Source organism: Hemicordylus capensis, chromosome 5, assembly GCF_027244095.1.
Source record: "Hemicordylus capensis ecotype Gifberg chromosome 5, rHemCap1.1.pri, whole genome shotgun sequence".
In the NCBI taxonomy this organism is placed as follows: domain Eukaryota; kingdom Metazoa; phylum Chordata; class Lepidosauria; order Squamata; family Cordylidae; genus Hemicordylus; species Hemicordylus capensis.
The window spans coordinates 20,958,443-20,974,120 of record NC_069661.1 but is presented as its reverse complement, the minus strand read 5'-3'; the positions used below and the strand labels follow the sequence as shown (position 1 = coordinate 20,974,120).

Sequence of the window (15,678 nt, the reverse complement as noted above, 5' to 3'; positions counted from 1 at the left end):
AGTGGGCTTAGCCCACTCTTCCTGCCCATGAGCAGTCGCTTGTTGCTGGGTGGCTGGATTGACGAGCGGCTGCTCTGGTTGGGTGCTCCCATGCCCGGCCGCGGCTCCGACGGGGAGCTCCGGGGGTCATGGGAATGGGAGCTCTGCCACATGGCACCCAAACCCCAGGAAGGCACTGCACGAATGCACAGTGCCTTCCTGGGGTCTCCTCTCCCTCCCACCCCACATGTGTCAGCCGTGGCTGCAGGCAGTTGCGGCTGACACACAATCAAAAGGACAAGGTTAACGGAGCGCTCGTTCCGTTAACCTCATTTAGGGGTAGGGGTTTCTAGGCAGGCTAGCTGCCAGAGAACCACCGGGCTTGCCTGTGAGCCCGGTGGTTCTCATGACTGCGCAAAAGCGGGCTAATTTTGCATGGCCGTGTGAACAGCTTCTGTGTGTGTGTGTGTGTGTATGTATGTATAGATAGATAGCATGTGTGTGTGTGTGTGTGTGTGTGTGTGTGTGTGTGTGTGTGTGTGTATCGTGTCCCTCAAAACTTTGTGGTAAAAAACAGGTCACAGAACATTTTCCCTCCCCACAAGGAATAGATAATGGGAGATAATGTTCAAAAAAGGGCAAATTGTTGCTGACTTTTCTGTTTGGAGGAAGCTGTCTTTTCTCCCTAGCTCAACAAATACAAATGGTTTTCTCTTATTTCTCTATGCCCCGGTTCCTCAGTTTCTAAGCCTCGAGGGCTTCATCATTTTTCTTCTTCATGCCTTTGTGCCACAGAGCCCCCTTGTCTGACTGGAACTCCCTCCAGGCAACGAAGGCCAGACATGGCTTGCTTTGGGACTTGTCAGTTGTCTGCCCTTGAAATCAGACGGAGGATTTGCTGTGGGAGGACATGAAAGTGCTGCTAAAGAGAAAAGTGAGGATAGGGATTTGAATTAGGTGTCCCCAGTGAGGCAGGAGATGTGCTACAGGCTGGCAGGGATCACTCTGTGAAGGCAGCACTCTGGATTGCTCATAGATGTTGCTGTTAAATGCTCTGAAACTGAGACAGGCTGGAATTCCGTTACTAGCCTCTCCACCTGCCGCTTTGCCTTTTCTCCCATTACCTGCCTGCTGCTGAATAATTTTGGAGCCCTGTTCGCCAAAGGGGCTGGGGGACTAAGGAAGGGGACTAAGGACTGGTGAAGGAGCAGGGCAGGGGCCACCAATGCAGCCATGAGGCCCTCCTTCCCCAGTGCCTCAAACCATTTAAAGCAAGAGAGAGTTCTCTGTGTGAGGGGACCTGGCAACCCAATTGGAAACCATTTTTCCAGGCGATACGGTGCTGATAAAGAAATCCGAGGGAGCAGAGGGGTTCTGAAGTAGTAAGGCTCAAGGCAAACTATGTTCTACAAAATTCTATTTTGTGGTTAACTTATGTAAAGGTAAGGTTGTGCCGTTGAGTCAGTGTCGACTCCTGGCGACTACAGAGCCCTGTGGTTGTCTTTGGTAGAATACAGGAGAGGTTGACCATTGCCTCCTCCTGCGCAGTACGAGATGATGCCTTTCAGCATCTTCCTATTTCGCTGCTGCCCAATATAGGTGTTTCCCATAGTCTGGGAAACATACCAGCAAGGATTCGAACCGGCAACCTCTTGCTCTCTAGGCAAGTTACGTCCCCGCTGCGCCATGTATATCCAAGAAAATATGGCCAAAGTACACATTACAGTGCAAACCTAGCATTTTCATTACAAAGCACCCTCAGGAGGGGAATCCTTCAGTAAGGGGAAGGGAACCCTGATGGCAGCAATGGAAAGGGAATCCTGTGGTTTGAAATGTTTTGCTTGAAAACTCTCCCTAAGCTTGCTTTACCCTTAAAAGAATTCTGGTTATCTATTTATTCTACAAATTTGTGTCTAGAGAATCCTATGCATAAAAATGATTTAACGCATATAATTTCCAAGTGTGTGCTGTGGGTTGGTTGCTCACATTCCAAAATCTGCACTTCCTCACACCTTCTGAGTCATCTAAGGGTTTAGAAAATTCAGATTTGATATACATCCCAGCCTTCTACAGAAAATCACTGCTTCAGAACATATTTTCATTTAAATACCCTTCAAATGTTTTCATTGCATAGCCAGGCCCCTAGAAAGGCAAGCATGCAGCAGCCTCCTGTGTTCTGTGTTTTATGTCACCACTTGCTGTTTTCTGTTCACAATGCTCATGTCAACCAGAGACATCTGCTGGTCATCTAAGAAACTGCATCACTAACATTTCAAACCACAGTTAAAAAAACAGTGGCCTACAACGGAGAACAAAAAAATGACACATAAGACCAACAACTGTCACCAAAGTCAAAGGGAATGCTGAGAAGGAAAGTGTGGGAAAGAGGGGTTTGAAAGAAAAAAGGAACGGAGAGGTGGAGGAGCAGAAAAACAATTTATTGTGGTTGGGGATTATGGGAGTTGCAGTTCAGCAACGGCTGGAGAGTCAAGGTTGCCTACTCCTGCTCTAAATACTGACTTACATCCACCCTCATCTTCAAAGTTTTTATACATCCAAACTCTCCCCCCCCATGCCAAAACACACACACACACACACACACACACACACACACACACACACACCCCAAAATCCCAAAGAAAAAATAAAGAGGAATGTATGCAAATATTCTTAATTTGCTCAGTGCATTCACATGGCAAAATCTGGATTTTCTGGTTGTAGAATTCCAGACTGCACAAGTCGTTATAACTTTCTCCCACATCAAATCGCATCTAACAATTGCCTTACATAATTTCCTAGTACAAATTGCAGCTAAACTAAGAAGAATGCTTTCCGACAGGTCAGTTGCTGTATCATCATCATTTCATAGATCCTAGAGTCTGAGCTAGAACAAAGTCAAGTGGAGAGATGTAGGCAAGCAATGATAAGTTTCCTGTTGATTGAATGAGCATAATTTTTGCCCTTGTCTTTCAAGAAAGTTTTGTAATTGCATACTTTAGTTCCTAGCTAATCACATGATTGTCTCAGGCTATTTTGCCATAGCAATGTGAGACAGTGGGGAAGGGGGAGAAGGCGGAAACATCTCCCTGCCAAGTAATTTACACCCCCCCCCCACTGCTGGACAGCCATGGTAATCTGAAGGAAAGGCATTTTTAACATGCTCAGAGTCCTTTTCTTTATTATCATATAAAAAGCACAAAGAGCAAGTCCCCATGGGCTTACTTCTATTTGTGTTTAGCTTGGGAGCATTAATGTGCATTTAGGTTGGGAGCATTAAAGATAGACCATTGTCTTTCTTTCAGAAACCTAACATGTTGGACAGAGTTCGCCACCCCAGAAATTCACTTTGTTCCTTCTGTGTCCCCTGATACTTTTTTCTGGTATCACTGCCTTCTGCTGTTTTCCCAATAAACTCCTTGTGGTTATCAATAGCCTCCACATTTTGGACATTTGCTGCATATAGGCAGTGATGGTTGGGGGGAAAGGTTTCAATATCCAAACCATGTTTTGGGGAACTGGAAACGTTATGTTTGAACCAACTCATATGGAAATAAGTGGATTGAAGTCTGTCCTCTGTCCACATAATGCAGAACTACTCAACTTCAGCCCTCCTGCAGATGTTGGCCTACAATTCCCATAACCCCTGGATATTGGTCACTGTGACTGTGGATTATGGGAGCTGTAGGTATTATCAGGTATTATCATTAAGGGTCACCATGGCGCAGCGGGGAAGTAACTTGCTTAGAGAGGAAGAAGTTGCTGGTTCGAATCCCTGCTGGTATGTTTCCAAGACTATGGGAAACACCCATATTGGGCAGCAGCGATATAGGAAGATGCTGAAACGCACCCTCTCATACTGTGCGGGAGGAGGGAATGGTAAACCCCTCCTGTATTCTACCAAAGAAAACCACACGGCTCTGTGATCACCAGGAGTCGAAATCGACTCAACAGCACAACTTTACCTTTAGTCCAAAAACAGCTGGTGGGAACCAAAGTTGAGCAGCAGGCCTAATATAAAGGTATTTAGGATAGCCACTAAGTGTTTCAGATTGTTAGGAGTATATTTCTGAGCACTCTGACTATTCGCTGTGTTTTCAGTGCTGCTGGTTTTCTGCCACTATCCAGCTGAATTATGAGCAGCATTGAGAATTAGTTTAATTAGCTTTGCCCTAGCCAAAAGGAAGTCTGTCTAATGTAGATTCAGGGAGGTTGTCCTCTGCTGTTCTTATGGATTTGTATAGACATTTTACAGAAGGAAACTAGAGATTACTGTTGGCCAATGAACACATATTTCCTTTATACTCAAAGCCAAATGCTTACCTTTAATTACATTAGAAAATGCATAGCAATTATGTGTAGGCTACAGAGCCAGTTAATATTTTAAAAGTATGTTTTATCTTCAGATGAACTTCTGTAACCTTGCAAGAATAGCCCCCTTCTTAATTTTTCAGACCTGGAATTTCACTTCCCATTTAGTCTAAGACATGGATTAATAGAATTATGTTTCAAATTGTTTCAATTAGCTTTTAACTTAATAGTTGTATGTAATATATGAAAATCTTAAAATCATTGTTTGAAAAGGGAATAGTGACCATTCAGAAACAAAGAAGACAACAGCCTCAAGAACCAGATGTAAACCACATTCCCCCCCCCCCCCATGGTGCTATTTAAATCACGGTGTGCACATGTGGACAATATGTCTGAAATGGTGGTGGCACTTGGAAATTGGCAGTGGGAAGAAGGCAAAAGGCGATATCAGCTGCTGCAAGCGAGTGGGGGGGGGGTGTCTAAATCTGCAAATCTGTTTTGAATCGGGCAGATTCAGGTCATACCCCAAACCTAACTGCCTGTACTAACACTGTAATCTGATGAACACTTACTTTGGAGTATGCCCCATGGAAATTAGTGGCACTACCTTTTAAGTAAGCATGCATGGGAGTGCACTGCAAAAGTAGTTATTCCTTTTGTATCCCTTTGTGCACTTCTCCATAGACAATGTTCAGATTGTGAGCTGTGGGGGTCAATGACCCACTTCTTGCCTTTGGTGGAAGACCTCCTTCTGCATGAGCCTGCTTGTTCTTTGAGATCAGCTTCTGTGAATTACTCTCGCCAGAAATATTTTACTGGTGCTGACTTCGTTATTCTTTATTCAAGTTAAAATTATCTTATTCTCATGAGTATTTGATCTGTTGTTGCTTTTCTGTTGCTGCTATTTCCTCCCTGGATTTGATAATTTAACAGAATGGATGTTATTGCAAATCGGTTTGTTGTAAGTCACCTCGGACGCAATAGTGGAAAGGCAGGGTACAATTTTTTTTAATGTGTATTGATGTTGTTATATTCATAATACATAGTAGTTTGGGTGGGGGAGCTTTAATTTTTAGCATGGTCAAAGGAGTTTAAATCCTAAATCAACCTCTTGGTTTCTCAAATGTTTGGCAGGTGTGAAACTGGGGATCAGAGCCCTCCCTGCACTGTCTTTTCTCTGAGCTCCAGATGAAGCGGAGACTTTGCAGTCAAGAGCACCTAAGGAGGGAGAGCAGCAGGAGGAGTTGGCGTTTAGCTGCAGAGCTTCAAGTCTTCCCATCCATAGGTGGCCAAGCACCAGCATTTTAAAGGTCTCTATCTCCTTTTTCCTGCCTTTAGATACAAAATTATGCCGATTTTGCCTTAGGGACAGGTGACTTTTACCTCTGTGGACGGCCTTGGTATTTATACCTGTTCTCCATTTGGTACTCAATTCCAAGCATTTATTTATTTATTTATTTTGGTGTGCTCAGTTAAGTGGAGATCTCATGGATGTTTCTGCTTCCTGTGCCATTTTCGCCCATAGCCTAGAAGTATCATAAGCACAGAAACCTCAAACCTACACTTTTTAGGATGCACAGGAATACAGATAAGCAAATCTGCAACTGAAGACCAAACTATATAAGCCAGTGGGAGACATGGATTTGTTTTCATAGGTCTTCTCTGCTTATTTTCATATATAAGGTGGGGTGTAGCTTTAATAGTAAAAAGTGTGCAAGAAAAGGGCATTAAACCTCCCTCCCTCCCAGGTTGTTCCTCCCTTTGATCTGTTGCTGCAGCCACTTTTCTCCCTTTCTCACTCATCTCCAATATTGGACATGGGAAGGGAGAAGACTACCTGGAGCAACAGATTGAGGTGAAATGCATCCCAGGAGGAGAAAAAGATTCAGCAACTCTTTCGCATGAGCTTCTTCTTTTATGTTAAGGCAACAGGATGAACACGTGAATGACACTCTGGCCACGTCTAGTTCAGCCCGAATTTATTTAAGATTTAGAGTACAGATGACACATGGCCTTAGGTAAAAGCCAAGCGCCTTCCCACTTAAGGTGCTTGGCTTTTCTTATTGATCATTTGCATCCGCAGCATCTCCATGACTGGACCTCCCAGAGTTTGAGAAAAAGCTATGGATGGTCCTGACTCAAACTGGGGCTGCACTGCTGGGCAAGGTGGCTGTTTGTTCTGTGGGTTCCAGTCTGCAGGGCAAATTGCAACTGGAGAGCATGTGTGTGACTGGCCTTTAATTGGGAAAATGATGCAGGGAGAAAGGATTGAGTCCCCTATCCAACAGTGCTGCACTTCCTGTCTGAATTGGTGGAGTGGGGCCCCACCACTGTTCTCAGAATTGGTGGATGCCCGCAGCTGCAATAAGACTTAAAATATGGGAAATCCTGTCACAGATCTCCCATGTCATACTCCATATGGCCCAGCTGCCTGCACAAACAGTGTTAACCCATCATACCTTTCATCAGCATATAATGACCGAGAAACGGGCCTTCCCGCCCTTCTTGAGATGGTTCATTGGAGGCTGTGCAGTGATGGAAACTGTCCTGGATGGTGGGTGGGATAAACAGCAAGAGCCACTATTTGCCACAAGCAGAACTTGTGATTTCACATGTGGATTACTTCTCTTGTTTTTGAAGGGAAAATAGCAGGGGAAAGGATTCTGACGTGATCGTAAAGTGGTTGAGAGTACTGGCCCGTGAAAGACTATGCCACTCATTGTGCAGAGGCAAATGTGGCTGGAGGCTGCCTTTGCTTCCTTAGGGTGGTCCTTCTTTGGACCAGTTTGCATGTTCTCTCTGTGGCTCTGGGTCTGATCTCACCTTGCACCAGTAATGTATTTAGAGAGAAAGCATGTGAGTTTGGCCAGATGATGTGGTTCCTTCATGTGCCAGCATTGCTCCCCTCCAGGGAGGGGTGACATTGGCATGAGAAGGAACATTCAGCTGGCCTACGTGAATTCATCTGTGCGAATTGAGCTTTGCCTTATAAAAAATGTAGCATATTTGGACAACCGCCTCACACACCGGGCAGATGGCAGTTGTAGTTCAGCACCTGTACAGCATTAGCTGTAAGCACACACATACCTTTCAGGGGTGTATATTAATAGCAGCTATGAAACCTCAAATGCTTAGAGATAGTCACTCCAGAACTAATTTGCAGTCAAATTCATGCCGAGCAAATTGTAATGGCAGGCTGTTGTCTGCTAAAAATAGTTTTCTAGGGGGTGTTTTTGTGTGTGGGGAGCTGTGACAAGCTGGAGGCAAGGTAAGAAATGTTTGTCTGTGAGTTGCTTGTGAAATGGAAAAGGCTAGCTTTCATATGACTGCCTGACTGAAGAACTGTGGGTAATCTGAGATGCTGCATCCTTCTGCATCAACAGATGCTGGTCCCATAAAACATATCACTTTTTTCTGGAGTCAAATGTAGCCTCAAAAAATAATCCATGGCCAGGAGTCAAAGGGCTGTCAGTGAAAAAGGAGTAACAGCTTGTGCAGTTCTGTTCATGAATGCCAAGTGCTGCTGCAAGAAAGTAAGCCATATGTGAGGCAGCAGAACAATCATACATGGGCACATGGAAGCTACAGCATGTAGATGAGCTTGTGCATGTAGACTAGAATCTCTGATTATGTTTTTATTTTCCCCATGCAAGGTATCACTGCAGGCTGCTTGTGGGAGAAACCTAGCTCTTCAACAAGCAATAGGCAGTTACTGTGAGGACAATAAAAGCCTGGATCTTGGCCAATGATTGTTGATTCCTTTTTCTTAGAGTATGTAATAGCAAGGCCACCTAATGGCGCAGCAGGGAAGCAACCTGCCCAGAGAGCAGCTGGTTGTTGGTTTGAGTCACCACTGGTGTGTTTCCCAGAATATGGGAAACTCTTGTATTGGGCAGCAGCGGTATAGGAAGGTACAGAAAGGCATTATCTCATACTGCATTGGAGATGGCAATGGAGATTGGAGATTACCCACAGTTCTCCTGTATTTTACCAAAGAAAGCCACGGGCTCTGTGGTCGCCAGGAGTCGACACCGACTCGATGGCACAATCTTTCCATTTCCTTTATGTAATAGCAGCCTTGCTGCAGGTTCTGCAAATGGCTTTATCCCATCAAGAAAAATTGAAGAATTGGAAGGAGCATTCCAAATCTGACAATTCTCCTTAAAATCAATTTCAGCCCTAAGTGAGCAACTTACAAGAGCTTTTAAAATATGTATCTTATTAATTTTATAGTACATCATGTAAACACACAAAATTGACCCATGAATATTAGGTATCATAAATTAGTTAATAATCTTGTTAATATCTTGCCCAACAGACAAAAAATCCAAATCATCTTATATTGAATGAAAATTAAGTATCAATAGCTAAATTAGAAAATGCAAACCCTCAAAATAAATAGCTGTCACAAGTATGGAAGCTAATACATTGTAGTCCAGAGTTGCTCTCAGAGCCCTGACCTGAAATTGGTTGATCTCTTGAATGAAAATGTGTGCAGTGGTTAAAAACCTAGAAAGGCAGACAACCTTCTTAAAGCATGGAGGGAGGGGCAAGACAACTGACCGAACCTGCTTCTGATTCACTGAGTAGTAAAGCTTTCATTGGTATTATGAAATACCAATACTGTGGGAGGAAGCTGAACTCATATCTCCTCCACCCCTAGGGAAATATGCCCAGTAAGTCTTGTTTCTTAGTATGTCTATATGTACACTCAGTTGGAGCCACCTAATGGCACAGCGAGGAAATGCTTGACTAACAAGCAGAAGGTTGCTAATTCAAATCCCCGCTGGTATGTTTCCCAGGCTATAGGAAACACCTATATTGGGCAGCAGTGATATAGGAAGATGATGGAAGGCATCATCTCACACTGTGTGGGAGGAGGCAATGGTAAACCCCTCCTGTATTCTACCAAAGACAACCACAGGGCTCTGTGGGTGCCAGGAGTCAAAATCGACTTGACGGCACACTTTACCTTTACCCTCAGTTGCCAGAGTCTTCCAGTGAGCCTCATGGCTAACTGCCCAAGGTCTTGGTGTTCTAAGCTGGGCTCCTCAGGTGTATGCTTCTCTTACATACTCTTTTTTTGTGGCTGAGGATTATGGGAGCTGTAGTCCCATAACAGCTGGAGAGCCTCAGGTTGACCATCCCTGCTTTAGCCTTTTTTTAAATACCTATGTTTGTAATTCACTGTAGTGTGTTGTTGGAGGGACTGAGCTATATTTTTTTAATAAGAATTTTTATTAAGAAGTAAACCAAAGAAGACAGAGACAAATCACCATAAAGACAATATAAAACCAATAATTTTTCATAATGAAAAACCCCAGTTTCTAATTAATTACATCAGTAAAGAGAAAATATCTAGAACAAAATTAAGCAAAAGAAATTCACTCTTAAAATTGTAAAATCTAATCTGATCAGCTTCTTGTAAATTACATATCGAAAACACTATAAGTCAAATCCAGAAAATGGGAACAAAGTTTGACCATAACGGATATTATAATTTATAAAGGGTTCCCAAACAGACATGAATGATTCAGTAGACATACCATGCACATAAGCCGAGACTTTCAAAATTGAAGCATAGTCCCACACTTTCAAAAACCAATCGTTTAAAGAAGGAATTTTCAAAATACTCCGATTAGATGCATATATAATCCTAGCCGCTGTAATAATATATAAACACAATTTGTTTGATTTGGCGGGAATATAAGGTTTTATCATACTTAAAAGAAAAATTTCTGGAAGGAAGGGAATCTTAACTTCTAAGATTTGTTCAATTTTCATATGAATTTGTTTCCAAAACTGTTGAGCTTTACCACAACTCCACCACATATGGTAAAATGAACCTAAATGTGAGTTACATTTCCAACATTTCTTAGAGAAAGAATCATCTATTTTATTAATAGTCAAAGGAATTATATACCATTTGAAGAACATCTTATACCAGTTTTCCCTTAGAATGGTACACAAAGTAAATTTCACATTCTTTTTCCATTGGCATTCCCAATCAAAGAGATCAATCGATCTATTAAAGTTCTGCATCCATTTAATCATACATTCTTTTATCTGCTCAGTCTCTGTTTCATACTTCAGTAATAGTTTATAAATTCTGCCTAATAAATTATCAGTGTTTTGGGTGATTAATTCTTCAAATTCAGTCAGATCTCTAAGTTTCCCACCCTGTAACTGTAACGCTTTCCGAACTATTGAACTAATCCGAGCTTGTTGGAACCAGGATGCTTGTTGAGTTGTTTGCCCAGAAGAAACTGATTTGTCCAGAGCTAAATATTGGGCCAAACTTTGTAAGGAGTATAGACTGCCTCGCCAAAAATTATACTTAGAAGAAAATTCTTCTTCATGGAAATAAACATTCAGTATAGAGGCCAAAGGTGATAATCTAGGACTTATTCTTTTCTGATATTTATCCCAGACATTAAAAAGACTGTGTCGGATAGTATGTTGTTGTATCTCCAAATCTTTCCTGGAACCAGAAATCTATAAGTAATTATGCAATCCTCTAGTAAGACCAAGTTCCTCCAGCCGAGGAAAACTTCCTTAAGGGGATAAAATCCAATTCGAAATCCAAGTCAAGCTACTAGCATGATGATAAAGTTTCAAGTTAGGAACTCGAAGACCACCTCTTTCTTTGGAATCTTGCATCACCTTAAATCGAATCCTAGGTTTTTTATAATTCCAGATGAATGAATTAAGCTGACTCTGCCATTTATTCAATATCTTGTTGTCTATCTTTATAGGGATCATTTGAAAAAGAAAGTTCATCTTAGGTAACATGTGTATTTTTACTGCAGAGATTCTTCCAAGACAAGATAGAGTCAGCCTCTTCCATCTATCCAGAGCAGCCATAATTGATTTCCAAATTGGGACATAGATATTCTTAAACAGATCTTTATTGCTCCTCGTAAGAGTAATCCCCAAATATTTTATTGGCTTCTTCATTACATGTAATCTTAAAACTTTAGAGAAATATTCTGTCTCTTCTTCTGAGAGATTCCATGTCATGATCTGAGTTTTATCTCTGTTAATCTTATAAGAAACTGAACCGTACTGATGTATCTGTGTCAAAAATGTGTCCAAGTAGTCTTTGACTTGCGTGACAGTAAGCAATACATCATCGGCATATAGTTTTATTTTATGTTCACAATCACCTATTTTGATACCTTGAATCCGCTGCTCTTGTCTAATTTTAGCTGCCAAAGGTTCAAGAGCAAGTATAAACAGCAATGAAGACAGTGGACATCCTTGTCTAGTACCTTTATTGATGATACATTTTGAAGACAAGGATCCATTGACAATAATTTTTGCTGATTGCTTTTGGTATATACTATGAATAATATATACTCTCCAGTTCAAAATTTCCCCCCACCATGAATTTTCCAGGTAGCTTTGCACAAACTATTATTTCTGAGCAGAGGCACTCTTACTCCAGTCCAGGGCCTTCACTCCCCCTGCAGGCCCACAAATCCTCTTTAGTCTGTCCTGGGTGGTGTGGTTGCCACGCAACACTACTGGCCCACACTGTGCCGGTAGCCGAGTGTGCTTGTGACCTGAGCCAGTGCTTTAGAGACAGAGCGGAGAGTGGGGAAAGAAATATGTGGGTTGGGGATATGTTAAGTTGCATGTTGAAATGTTTCTGCTAATGCATATTTGCATAAATACCTGTTTTATATTCTTACATTCTTTTGAGTTCATTTGCTGTTTGTGCTCTCAAGAACCCACATGTTAAAAATACTGAGTGTGTCACGGTGTGTGTAAGTGGGGTGGGGTGGAGTGGATGATGCTTAACTTGCAGCTGGAGTGGCGGGGGGGGGGGGGGGCTCAAAGGCCTTTAGGTCCAGGCTCCAAAATCACCTAGGCGCACCTCTGTTTCTGAGTCTCGGGCCCCCATCTGCAATATGAATAATATTAGCTTATATTTTTGTCGTGAGGACTGCTGAGACCTCTGCATATATGCTGCAGAACTAAGTGGCAGAATCCTGAATTGTACCACTGCAGACTGGTTTTTATTACCCTTCAATTTATTAAGTTCCCTGCAAAGAGAAAGATTAGCGCATCAGGGAGAAACGTTCTATTCCAACCGACTCTTCTGTGCTAGTTTTCTGATTACAGAGCATTTTAAAAAAACTATATGGGAGTATTCAAAAATATAATTCCCCACTTGTAGCCTAAAATGCAAGAGTCCATTCTACTATATCAGGAGGACTCTTTCACCTTATTATTGCCTGATTTTGCTGCATGTGTAGACCAGGCTTCAGGTAGTGTATTGAAAGCGCTTTGAACGTTCTAAAGCACTGTATATATATAAAAAAGTATTGGATTCCTGATGCATTGCCCCTTTAGCATATTTCAAGGCTAATTGACTAAATAAGGCTTTGAGAAGATGGCAGTCATTCTGATGCCATTCTGCAAAAAGCAAAAGCAAAAGCATTTGTATTGAAAAGGTCCTCTCTGCTGCTCTGCAGAATTGTGTGGCAACGTTTTAATGGTGTGTTGTATGTATTCTTGTCTATTTTTCTGTTAATCCACTTGAATGTACATTGTCAGTGCTCGATGTGAAATGTTTGAACAGAAAATTGTAGAAACGAACAGGGGCCCATTATCTTTTGTTATCGCATCTGCTGTGCTAGAGTGAGCAAGCTGTGGCTTGCGGTGTGATTCTGATTAAGGTACTTGATGTGTTACCCACGTTCTCCACTTCAAAGAAAACCGAGCAGGGCAGGTGTCCTTTCCTTCAATGGAACCTGCCAATATTTGTCAAAAGTGGTTGAATCTAAATCTAAACAATTTTGGTGGTGCTTTTACATTTTAATGGTTCTTTCACTTATTTCAGGTTTTGCATTTGTATACTTGTGGAGTAGTGTTACTCCAAAAATGACTTGTTAACCAGCAGCAGTCTAAAACAGGAATTTCCACACTGTGGGGTCTGAATCCTGAGCCATAGCTGCACCCACTGCCACCTCAAAATGGCTTTAAAGCAGATATAGTTGCTAACCAAGGCTTAGAAATCGGCCACCAAACATGTATGTAGATATCTGTAGCTGCCTTATCCTACCATTGGTCAGAGTAGCCCAGAATTGTTCATCCCGACTGGCAGTTGCTCTCCAAGGATGGCCCTTCCATGAGACAGGATAGGGTGGTTACTTCAGGTGAAGGTGCCAGCTGGCAGTGTTTCCGGTAACAGGGATTCCCAGATGTGATGGCCTTTTGGGATTCCCAAAGGCCATTGCAGCTGAAGATTATGGGAGTTGTAGTCAACAGGTTGACCAGCAGCAAAGTGGATGGACTCAATTACAACAGTAATGAATGCACCACTGAGAAGAGACCTAAAAGGCCAAGGTGAAGACAGATCGTCCTGGAGAGAACATCTCGGAACCCCTGTTACAGGGAACACTGATGCTAGGAGAGGCACTGGGAGAAGCACATACCAGACCCTCAGAGCCATGGCTGCCACCCTGCTGTCTACTGCCTGCCACTGCCCATTCTCACCCCAGTAGGGCATGCTGTTCATTTCCCGCTCCTTACCCAACTGGAGCACAACTTTTCTTTCCCCCACTGACTTGTAGGAGTGCCCCTGCCACCCCTGCCTGCCTTGGTAGCACAGTCTGAGAGTCCTTGCATGTGGCCACTGTGAGAACGTTGAACACCCACCCATGGATGGGGTGTGTGTCATATTGTCCTTCACCTCAGGCAGCAATACGTCTTGAGCCACCCCTGTCTCCAGGCGCGGAGCCAGCCAAATGGCAGCACATGTCTGGCCCTACCTGACGGCCCCTCTAGTGACGTTCCGTGCATGTGATGTCACGCGTACAGGGGTGTGACTTGGGCTCTGGAGAGCCCGAGCAAGCTCTCCCCCTATCCATTTCAGGCAGCATTTGCTGCCTGACAGCCTTTATCCCCCTTTTTCTTCTTCCAGAGAGAAATGCAACGTCACGTGTAAAGGGGCATGGCCCGGGCTCGGGATAGCCCGAGCGAGCTCTCTCCCGTTCTTTTTAGGCAGCGTTTCCTCCCTGACAGCCTTTATTTATCTTTCTCTCCCTTGCTGGAGGGAGAGAAAGGGAAATAAAGGCTGTCAGGTAGCAAAAATTGACAGGGGAGGGCTCGCTCGGGCTCTCTGGAGTGTGGGCAAGGAGAGTTCGCTCAGGGCTCTTTCGGAGCCCAAGCCACACACCCCTGTGGGCTTTGGCGGCTTTTTCATTGATGGCCCAAGTTCTTTGAACCTGTTCGCACAATGGTGGCTCTGACCCTGCTTGTCTCCAAGGTCCTCAATAGACAACTGTGTCGGCCCTCAAAATGGTGCATGGATCTCCATTTGCTTCCCACTTTCTGTGTGAGAAAAGAAATATGGAAGCACAGTCAGTCTATTCATTTAGGGTGGCAATCTTGAATCATGTAATCATGTGTAATATAAACAATCAAGTAATGTACTGGTAAACCAGCTACACACATTCAGATTACACCTAATACAAAATGGGAGCTGAACTCCTCAAGCGGTGATTACACAAATACTAGAATTGGCTTATTTTCAATTCTTGAAATTTTTCAGTTTCAAGTGGTGAGATCAATATGACTGGTAAAATGTATTGCTGTCTGGCTTTGTCACTGTATATATATTTTTAATGTATTGCTTGGAAAGAGATGTTTTTATTGTCTTGAAGGCATGAACAGAGAATATAGACCTTTTGCTGTTGACATCAATGAGCAGATTCCAGGGCACATTATTACAAAAACTGGTAATTAACTGGTAACATTCAAATAAAATAGATAGGGATGATTTCCTTTGGATAACCTTTTCATCCACAATATACTGCTAAATATAAATATGATTCTTCAAACTTATTTTTAATCAGAACAGCTGATGACATTTTGCAGATAAACAGAATTGGGGTTGCCATTGGCCCTTCCAAATGAGACATTTGGCATTTTCTTCCAACAAAATAATCCTATCAGTAATGCAAAGAACAAATGGATAAGTCACAAAAACAGGACTAAGGTTTGCTTTAGAAAAACGAATTACCTGTCTGATTGTGCAGCTGTTTTTTCAATCAAAAAGACCTTTGGTTCATAGGAACATAGGCTGCCTTATACCGAATCAGACCATTGGTCCATCTAGTTCAATATTGTCTATACCGACTGGCAGCAGCTTCTCCCAACTTGCAGGCGGGAGTCTCTCTCAGCCCTATCTTTTAGATGTCAGGGAGGGAACTTGGAACCTCAGGTGCTCTTCCCAGAGCAGCCCCATCCCTAAGGGGAATATATTACTGTGTTCACACATATAGTTTCCCATGCAAATGCAAACCAGGACAGACCCTTCTTACATAGGAACATAGGCAGCTGCTATATACCGAGTCAGACCATTGGTCCATTTAGCTCAGT

General features: G+C 42.8%; 1 protein-coding gene across 14 annotated transcripts in view; it reads left to right on the top strand.

Annotated features, from left to right (window-relative positions):
• The window catches only part of MAPK10 (mitogen-activated protein kinase 10), a 335,464-nt gene that overhangs the window by 73,187 nt on the left and 246,599 nt on the right, over positions 1 to 15,678 (top strand). For 10 of the 14 annotated variants that reach the window (XM_053253755.1, XM_053253743.1, XM_053253751.1 and 7 more), the window contains exon 2: positions 5,422 to 5,597. The exons of the other annotated variants lie outside the window; for them this stretch is intronic. The gene's annotated coding sequence lies outside the window, so the exon portion shown is untranslated. The remainder of the gene's footprint in view (positions 1 to 5,421; positions 5,598 to 15,678) is intronic. 14 annotated transcript variants of the gene reach the window in all.